Source organism: Pinus tabuliformis, chromosome 3_2, assembly GCF_031772625.1.
Source record: "Pinus tabuliformis cultivar Carrire ecotype Pingquan chromosome 3_2, CPIR1, whole genome shotgun sequence".
Taxonomy (NCBI): Eukaryota; Viridiplantae; Streptophyta; class Pinopsida; order Pinales; family Pinaceae; genus Pinus; species Pinus tabuliformis.
Window position 1 is genome coordinate 894,175,036 of NC_142302.1, and position 9,476 is coordinate 894,184,511.

The 9,476-nt window shown below is 35.5% G+C and overlaps 1 pseudogene; it reads right to left on the reverse strand.

Moving 5' to 3' along the window:
- Positions 1 to 94: 94 nt before the first annotated feature.
- LOC149183508 (peroxisomal adenine nucleotide carrier 1 pseudogene) lies at positions 95 to 9,177 on the reverse strand (annotated as a pseudogene).
- Between the last annotated feature and the right edge of the window lie 299 nt (positions 9,178 to 9,476).

Here is a 9,476-nt window from a genome sequence, read left to right on the forward strand (position 1 = left end):
TAAACATGTAAAATAGAATAGATAAAGGATATACAAATGTAGAATGGAAAGTTTTAACTCAGAAACTGAATAGACAATGTGGTGTTAATAGTACCTATATAGCAGGATTTGATATCAGGAGTAAAGACACACCAAGTCCATCGAATGTCTCTTTCCAAGAACCCTCAGTAAGAGTTTGCCAAAGTCCCTTTGATTTCCCAAATGCGCTAGTTTACATCCAAGAAGACGCTGTGTCCAATGGCTTTCCAAAACAAAATAAACCACCACATAACATAGTGTTTATGTATAAATTTGAGCAAGAATTGTACAAGTAAAAATACTAAAATTTGGCTAGAAAATCCAAATCATTAGGACAAAGCAGGAAGAAAAGGAGTTGTACCTATGTTATCATAGCTGTGCAAGCTCTAGTTGCAGCAGCTACAGGAAAATTTGCCTTTGTTTCCATATACTTATTCCTATGTTTTAAGTAAAATCTCTTAGACTATAGCCATAATAGTATTGGTTAAATTTCTGATGTATAATTACTTGATGAAAATTGAATAAGCTAAACTCATGGTAAATAATATCACAAGTAATTATCTGTAGATCAGAAAAGGTTTTTCAACATGGTATCAGAGAAGTGAGATCAGGCAGTGGAGTGTGTCTTGGTGGAATGATCTTGCATCAAAAAAATCTGTGTATTTTCCCTGGAACTAGTTTATCTGCAGATCTGATAATTCAAGCATGCATTACGTAAAGATCCATTGTCTCTAGCACCATTATTATACACAACTGCTTTTGAATTTTTGTTTTATCTTATTTTGGAACATGTGTAAGGAGGTGAGAATGATCACTCTCCATAGTCAAGTTGAAGGGAGTCATAACATCAGCTGTGTGGAACAATAAATATTAATTCATGACAGTTTGCAATCCCAAGGGCATGGTTTTATGCAATCTCCTCTACTTCGATTTGCTTTGAGCACCACAGATATCAAAAACTAAAGGAACTATGAGCTTGGGAAATTTAAAATGGAACACTTCATCATTTAGCAATGACTGGAAATGTGTTGGAATATATTAATGATAAGCCATTTGATGTGTGTCGATGTGCATTGATGGGTAACATGAGGCAGAGGCTATTTTCAAATAAATGAGGACCATAAACATACCTTCCAATACCATATTATATTCTATTATGATAAATGGATATTCTAATCAAGCCAAAATGGATGATGCTTTCAAATTGTTTGATGGAATGGTGGACCATTATATCAAACTCACGATTGTCATTTATATTGCACTCATTAGTGGTCTCTCCAAAGGAGGCAAGATGATGAAAGAAAATTCCCTTATAGAGGAAATGATGCCTAAATGCATGTTACCAAATATTGTTACTTACAATGTTGCTCATTCAAGGATACTACAAGGAAGGGGACACTGAAAATGCATTCAATTTCCTTTCGAAGATTGCAAGAAAAGTTTCTTCCCGTGATATTGTAACATACAACACTCCGAAACATGGATTTTGTAAAAAAGGTAGATTGAGGTATGCATTGAATATTTTGAACGAAATGGGTGATCTGTTTCCAACTAATGTAACATATACTACCCTGATTGATAGCGATTGTAAAGAAGATAATATGATTGGGGATTTCAGATTGCGGAGTGAAAGGGTTAGTGCCAAGAATGGTGACATATGGTGTCCTCCTCCATAAGCTCTATGAGGAAGGGAAATTGGAAGAATCCAATAACCTTTTGCGTGAAATGGAGAAGAAGGGTGCTGAACCTGAGCACGTCACATGCGATATGTTGATCAATTCATAGTGCAAGAGAGGTAACATGGCTAATGCCTGGAAACTTCACAACAAGATGTTACAAAGCAGGATATTTTTTTGTGTATACATACAAGGATTTTATTCATGGATTTTGAAAGTTTGGGAAATAAATGAATCAACGGAGGTCCTATTTAAAATGATGATTGCAGGTTTATGCCTAATTTTAGTGTTTACTCATGGCTATTGTTTCCAACACAATGAAGAGGAAGCTCTGAAGCTTCTTGATGATTTTTTCGAAAGAGGTTTATCTAAAGATGTTTTTTATATAGTAACACTATTCGAGGTTAGGAAACCTGAGCAGGGACAAAAAAAAAATAAATAAAATGTTTGGAGGGGTCTTGTTGGTGATGCCCTTATTTATATTACTCCTATTTATGCATACTTGGGAGAAAGTGAGAGAAATAAAGCTTCAGAACTTGTGAAGAAATGGCCTAAAAAAGGATTCTGGTCAATCTTAAAAAAAAAAAATGTTTTTGATGTATTCTTTAGATATAGATGGCAAACCTGAGGTTTTCTGGAATGGGATGATAGTGAGAGGCTAAGTTGTCAAATGTGCTATCAGAATGTGAAAACTATTGCACAAACTTCCATTTCCAGTATGCTATTTTGATATGTAAGTTGTAACATTAAGACTCTATGATAAGTAAAAAGCACTCATTGTTACTAATGCAGTAAATAGGAATTAAAAGACACAACACTGGCGAGGCTAATTAGGTGACAGTATTGAGTAGATGGTTTGCACAACGGTAAGAAAAATTGCAACAATTTCTCCCACCAGAGCTAGACTTCTCCAGGGTGATGAGAAATGCTCCTTCACAAGCTCGGTAAACCAAACCTTGAATTTTCTTCGGTAGTGATCATCTACATCTCCCTTCAGTTTTTCCAATGCATCTGTCTGTCTCACAGTGACTCACTTACGTAGACCATTAAAGAGCTCAGCAACCTCTAAATCACTCCCAAGGTAATTTATAACGATGTCACTTTTCCTGAGCATAGCTACATCTTATTCAGATTCGATCAACTCGTCCATTAGACTCAGGTAACATGCCACATAATTTATTTCAAATGCCTTGCACGCCTCAAAAGTGATCAGATTATGGAAGAGTACCTCTATGTGATTAGTGATATTGATGGGTGGAAGATAAATTACGATGCTTTTATGCTCAAAATTGATCTTTTGGATGCCTCCATCGCATAGCGCAAATTTGATCCCAGAATTTCCTAATTCTATGGCACAAGGGATGCGTCTGATGCCATTTACTACTTTCTCCACAGCATTGCGGTCGATTTGTATAAGAATGCCGACTCTTCAATTCTGCTGGATATTAACAATCGTGGGAAAGTTGATCTTGAATGAGGAGACACTCATTTAATGTGTCTGAGTCAACAAAAAGTTTCACTGTTTGTCAAAGTTCCTCCGCAACTTCAATACGACTTTTCCTGTGCAGCTATTGTTTTAAAAGTTCTGTTGCTTGGCTATAAAACCCCATGGGAAAGTTGATCCTGAATGAGGAGACACTCATTGAATGTGTCTGAGTCAACAAAAAGTTTCACTTTTTGTCAAAGTTCCTCTACAAGCTTCAATACAACCTTTCTTGTGTAGCTATTGTTTTAAAAGTTTTGTTGCTTGGCTATAGAACCCCGTTAAAGGAGAGTTTTATATTGAAAGTATATGTGCACCCAAGAGAATGTGCCTCATTTGATGAACTTGGGTGCCATTCTTGATGGGATTTTACCATTGTAAAATCTTGGCAATGAATTTTGGTTATTTCTCAAAGCATTACACCCTCTAAGCCATTGAGAACCAACCAACACTTAATTATTTTTCTTAGGATTTTGTTTAGCAATGGTTGGGAACTAAATGCCCTTGATTAAGCATTTCAACCTTTATTCTACCATATGGAACTACTTCAGACACCAATAGAAAGAGAATTGCACACCAAAATCTCTAGAACTTCGCTCATCAAACATGCAATTACAAATTTATCTCATGGCACAAATATTTGTGGAAGAATTCATGAAATTAGTACCTTCGTGAGTTCCAAATCCTACCCAATTTGCACCAATGTCAAATTTCGCTTCCATGGCAATGCAGAAATCTCGCTGCAATCTAGCTAGGGCAGCACCAATGTCAAATTTCGCTTCCACGACAATGCAGAAATCTCGCAATCTAGCTAGGGCAGCACCAATGTCAAATTTCGCTTCCACGACAATGTAGTGAATGGTGAAATATAGCTCTAATCTACCTAGGGCTAGTTTCTCACCACCAAAACTAATTTTCCCAATGGGATTTTTGGACACGGTAGACCAAACTCTCTAAGAGTTTTCTTCTTCAAAAATACAAATAATCAAAATGAGGAGAATGCTCATTTGCCCTTTTTACAATTTCCTTTTCATTTCTGGCTTTTTATTTTATTAAAATTATTATTTTTTTCAATTTCCCTCTTATTTGAAAAAATATTTTTTTTTCAATTTCCCTCCTATTTAAAAAAATATTATTTTTTTCATTTTTACCTCTTACTTTATAAAATCTAACATAAGCTGAAGTGGGAAAGCTAACATAAGCTGAAGTGGGAAAGGAAATTTCTTTGAAAATACAAATGCCCAAAACTATGAGAACTCTCATTTGCCCTTTTTATAGCTTCCTTTTCATTTTTGGCCTTTTATTTTATTAAAATTATTAGTTTCTTCAATTTCCCTCATATTTAAAAAATATTATTTTTTTCATTTTCCCCTCTCATTTTATAAAAGCTAACATAAGTTGAAGTGGGAAACGAAATTGCAAAGTGAGTGAATGATAATGATATGCTATTTAAAGATTACATAAGTTTTTTAATTAATTTGTAAAAAAATAATAGAAGATTTATGGAAAAAGATCTATGGATAATCCAATAACATGATCTTTAAGATGATTAAGAATATTTTCACACGGGTTTTTTGAATTGGTCAAATATTATGAGTAGTGATAAGATTGGTGGTACAAGTGCTAATATTGCCATGTTTTGGACAATTATAAGGGCCCTCCTAAGTAGGACATGGATATGGGTGTATTGTCTCTAACCAATTCTTTCAATTTGAGAGTTAATGTTTAGAAAAACAAATGTCTTCCTGTGTGATTGAACCCTCTATACCTATTGACAGAAGGTGATGTTCAAGGAGTGTATAAGGAACATGTGGTTTTCTTGGCCTTTAAGGAAGGTTTTTGGTTCATTGGAAATAGTAATGATGTAAAGTCATTAGAAGTTGAGGAAAAATGTGTTCTTAGTTGTGGGGGAATATATTGCAGTCAAACATATCCTTGACATTTCAAGATGCACTTTGGCATGAAATTTTATTGGCAAGAGGGTAGGGATGGACTACTTTCTATGATAGATAAAGTAGAGTCAGAGTTCAAGTTTATGCTATATACTATCAACTCACATAGTAGCAAGAGAGATGCATTATTTTTGTCTTTTGGAATGAAGAAGATGTAGTTTCTATATCAAATGAAGTTTGGTTTGTGGATAGGTCTTATTTGTCTATAAAACCCCACCACTCCTTTTTTATCCTAGGGATGAGACCATGTCAGACACCCTAGTATGGATAAAACTTCTTGGACTCCCCTTGGAACCCTAGACTATTCAAGATTTATGCATAATTGAAAACAAGCTAGGGAAAAGTATTCTCATGGATGACGTCTTTGTTTCTGAAAGATAAAGGTCAATTGTAAGGATGTTAGTTTATATTGATGTAACTATAGGTCTTTTTGAGACAACTGAATTGATTATTAAAAAAATGCAAGTGTTCTTTACATACACTTTCCCAACCCCCGATCAATTTTCACATTTTTTATGTTGTACATGGTGGCCATACTTGTTGGTCCTTCATTTTGTCATAGTAAATATGACTTGTAACCCTTTCCAATTAACCAAACAGTATTTATATTATAAATGTGACTTTAAATTTAATTGATTTATTAAAGATAATTCAACCAACTAATTATCCTTCCAACTCTTCATGTTTTGTAAGCTTATATCGTGTAGTGCTTTGAAGTTAGAATATTTTGTTGTGATGGTGGTGTTTGATCATGGATTTGTGGAAAAATATAGAGTTTTTCCCCCCTCCTTAAGCCATCTTATGTGAGATTTTTGGCACCAAAGAAATTCTTCCTAAATGCAACCTTCTTCTAATTGAGTGAGAAACTCACTTTCTTCCTCAACTAATTTGTCAGATCAACCTTCAAGAATAATGCATTGTTGGACTTATTCCATGTGATCCTCTAATTCCTATTTGATTTGGTGGATGTTCCAAAAATATTCTCTATTCCATTTTTTTATTTGAGCTTTTAAGAACTTGATTTTCTACTGGAATTGGTTCATAATTGAATCCAATCGAGGAGTGGCTTCCTACCACCATTATCGGGAATTTTCCAAGAAGGAAGGATCCCTAAGAAAAAGTCTTTCAAAGCGAAAGGGTCTATTTTTGGGGCTTGCTTTGATATTTTCTTCCAAGCTTACAGGCCAATGCTATGGTATGCAATAGGGAAGGATTAAAACCTCCACAAGGGTCTCATTGTCCCAAGGAGCTTTTGAGACCAAAAATATGTCAAATCTGGAAGTAATTTGAGGGTAGCCACCTTTTCGATTATTCCAAGTAAATATCCCATGTATAGTATCTGCATATGTGGCATGCAGGTCTTGCATGAGGTCAAGGAAGAGCTATGCATCAGAGTCCAGTTATTGCAAGCCACCTTTTTTTCTTCCATCAATTTAATGATGTGGAAGTTACCCACTATTATCCATAGGTATTTTAAAGATATGGAGTGGAGATAATTCAATAGAGCTATACCACATGCATGTGTAATTCTACCTATTGACTTAAAACTTTTGAATTGAAAATGACCTGAAAGAATGCATGGGGCCACAGTTAGATTGGTGATGGTACTTTCTACAGGATTTCATATAAGAGATAGCCTTCCTACTTTTCCTTTTGCATCCAATTCCACTGAAGCACTACCTTTCTAACATTTCTCTAGGATTTCACTTACACGATCGTTGGAGAATTTTGTTTTTTGTAGTATGAGTACTATAGGGATTTCCTTATGTTTTTAACCTTTTGGGAGCCTCAAATTTCCTTTTTAGTTGAGGCCCCTAATGTTCCATGTGATTAATTTCACTAAGAATGATAGGGAATGGAGTGGAATACATCCGTCATGAGAGCCACCTTGCTTGAATTGGCTAGTATCTTGCTCACTTCTTGTATGAGGTTTTTGTTGCTTTTTTTCCATTCTTTTTTGCTTCCTTGTGGTGCTTTGAGGGTTCTTTGAAGTTATGAGTTTGGATGCCATATCTTGACTAACCTTATCTTTGAGAGGTCATCCCTTTATGATTACAGAGTTTCAAGTAGGGTTGATGATCTACACTATTTGTTCAGGATTGTTTACAAATATTTTCCTTTTAGCTCTTCTACCATGCTTGCCAAGGTTGCTTCTTCCACATCCATTTCTTTTGCATCATCCTAGGTATCTCCTGGAATTGCTTTTTTGCTTCTGGTTTGTCTTCTCATGGCTCTTCTTGGCTGGTTTTTGGTGCCTTTCTTTTGATAGATCTTTGATCTATATTTGGATCCACACAATTTATTTCTTGTGCTGGGTTATCCACTTGGATCAATGAAGGAGACAGAATGGGATTGGGGGCAATCGAGCCTAGTCCTGGAAACATGGTTGGTGGATTTTGATCCCGTTCACAAACATATCTCGGTGAAACAAATTTGGGCTATATTGTCGAGCCCTCCCTTTGTCTTCTAGACAGAGGAGGCCCTTCACACTATTGGCAAGAAGCTTAGCAGATTTATTTCTGTGGACCCTAATTGGTATGCTTTGATTAATAGGCATTGGGTCTGGATTCTAGTCAAAGTAGATATCAAAGAGTGTTTATTGAAGGCCATTGAATTAGTTTACAAGGAAAATGCCTAGACCCATAAGATTTATTATTGGAAAATGTCATTTCATTGTTTCAATCATTATGAAGTTGGACATGTTCAGACCCAATGGTTAGAGTTGAAGGTTCCCATTTTGAGGAAGAAGAGATATTGGAAGTAAGTTAGAAGCAAGTTTGAACCAAAACCTACAATTTCAAATTATCAAAAGGTTCATGTCAAGTTGGAACCTATCCTTAAGGTTTAGCGAGAAGTTCAAGTAAACATTACACCTCCTTTTGCTAAGATTAATTCCCCTTCATATTCTTCTTTGGTTTTATCTCTTCATATAAATTCTTTTACTTTGACGGATTTCCCTATTATTTTGCATTCTCCTCTCCATCTTCCCTCTCTTTTCCTTGCCCTTTTATTCCTAATCGTACCTCCCCCCCTTTGACCTTGAATTATCAAGCCTCCCTAAAGAGGTTAAAATTGTAGTGAATAAGCCTAAACATTCAAATTTCCCCAGCACACTCAAGCCTAAGGTTAGAATAATGGAAGAATGTTTATCGAAAGAAGGATTAGCTTCAGAACCACAAATATCAAATGCAACAGGTTGAAAATCTCACCTTCTTAATGCACAACAAAAATCACGAAAAAATATTAAAAGGGGAAAAGGAAAAGGAAAAGGAAATACCTTTCAAATAGGTTGTGAAAAAATAGGACTTATAGGTGGCAAGCCTACGATTGCAATAAGGGGTTTGGAAAAAATAGTTTTAGATAAAGGGAGACTTTGGGCTATGCACAACACTATTTTTTCAATGACTTGGTTGGGTTCCCAAATCGCAAAAAAAGTAAGGCTATCTATAAGGGCATGATAACTAGGGAGTTCCAAGGTGTGCCAGGGAATGACAAGAAGTGCTAACACATGTGAGATGGTTCCAAGACATGTTAAGCATGCCAAGATGTGCCAGGTTCTAGGGTGTGGCACCAACGCGTGTTAGGGAGTGCTAGGGAAACACAAGGGAGCACTAGTTTCAATTGCATGGAAATGAATGAATAAGAGTGTGTGATAGGGAGTGTTAGCGAGTTCCAAGTGTGCTAAGGAGGATCAACCCCACCAAATTTAAGCACACTAACCCAAGGATAATGCAAGGATCCAGTGACACAAATTGCAACCAGATACAAAACCCATTTCAAAATACTCAACCCAGATGATTTCTAAGGAAATACATGTGTCAGATACTGAATTCAGCAAAACCCATTCCAAAAAAAAGAAACAACTCGGTTTAATTCTAAGGAAAATATGTGTTGGAGCTACAAACCTGTATTTTTGTCGACCCTCGGCATAAACCTCCGCCTAGTACTTGGTCTTACATGTATCTAAGGGATACAATATGGTAGTGCTGATGAACCTTGCTATGGATCTTGAAGTTGTGTTTGTCAAATATTCAAAATCAACCCCCATTGCATATAAATTCCACCAAATAAGATCTTTAATCTTATATCTATATATATATATATATATATATATATATATATATATATATATATATATATATATATATATATCTACTATGGGGGTACAAAATCAGGTATTCAGAACCCAAAGTGTGAATACAGAAAATTGATGATTGATGTTGGAAGTCCAATAATAAGAAGCTGGGTTGCTCGCAACTGAGATTCCAAATCAAAACAAAAAAATGTCCATGGGGGATTAGAACAGAGACAATTCGACGTGTTTAACTAATCCAATATATGGGAGTT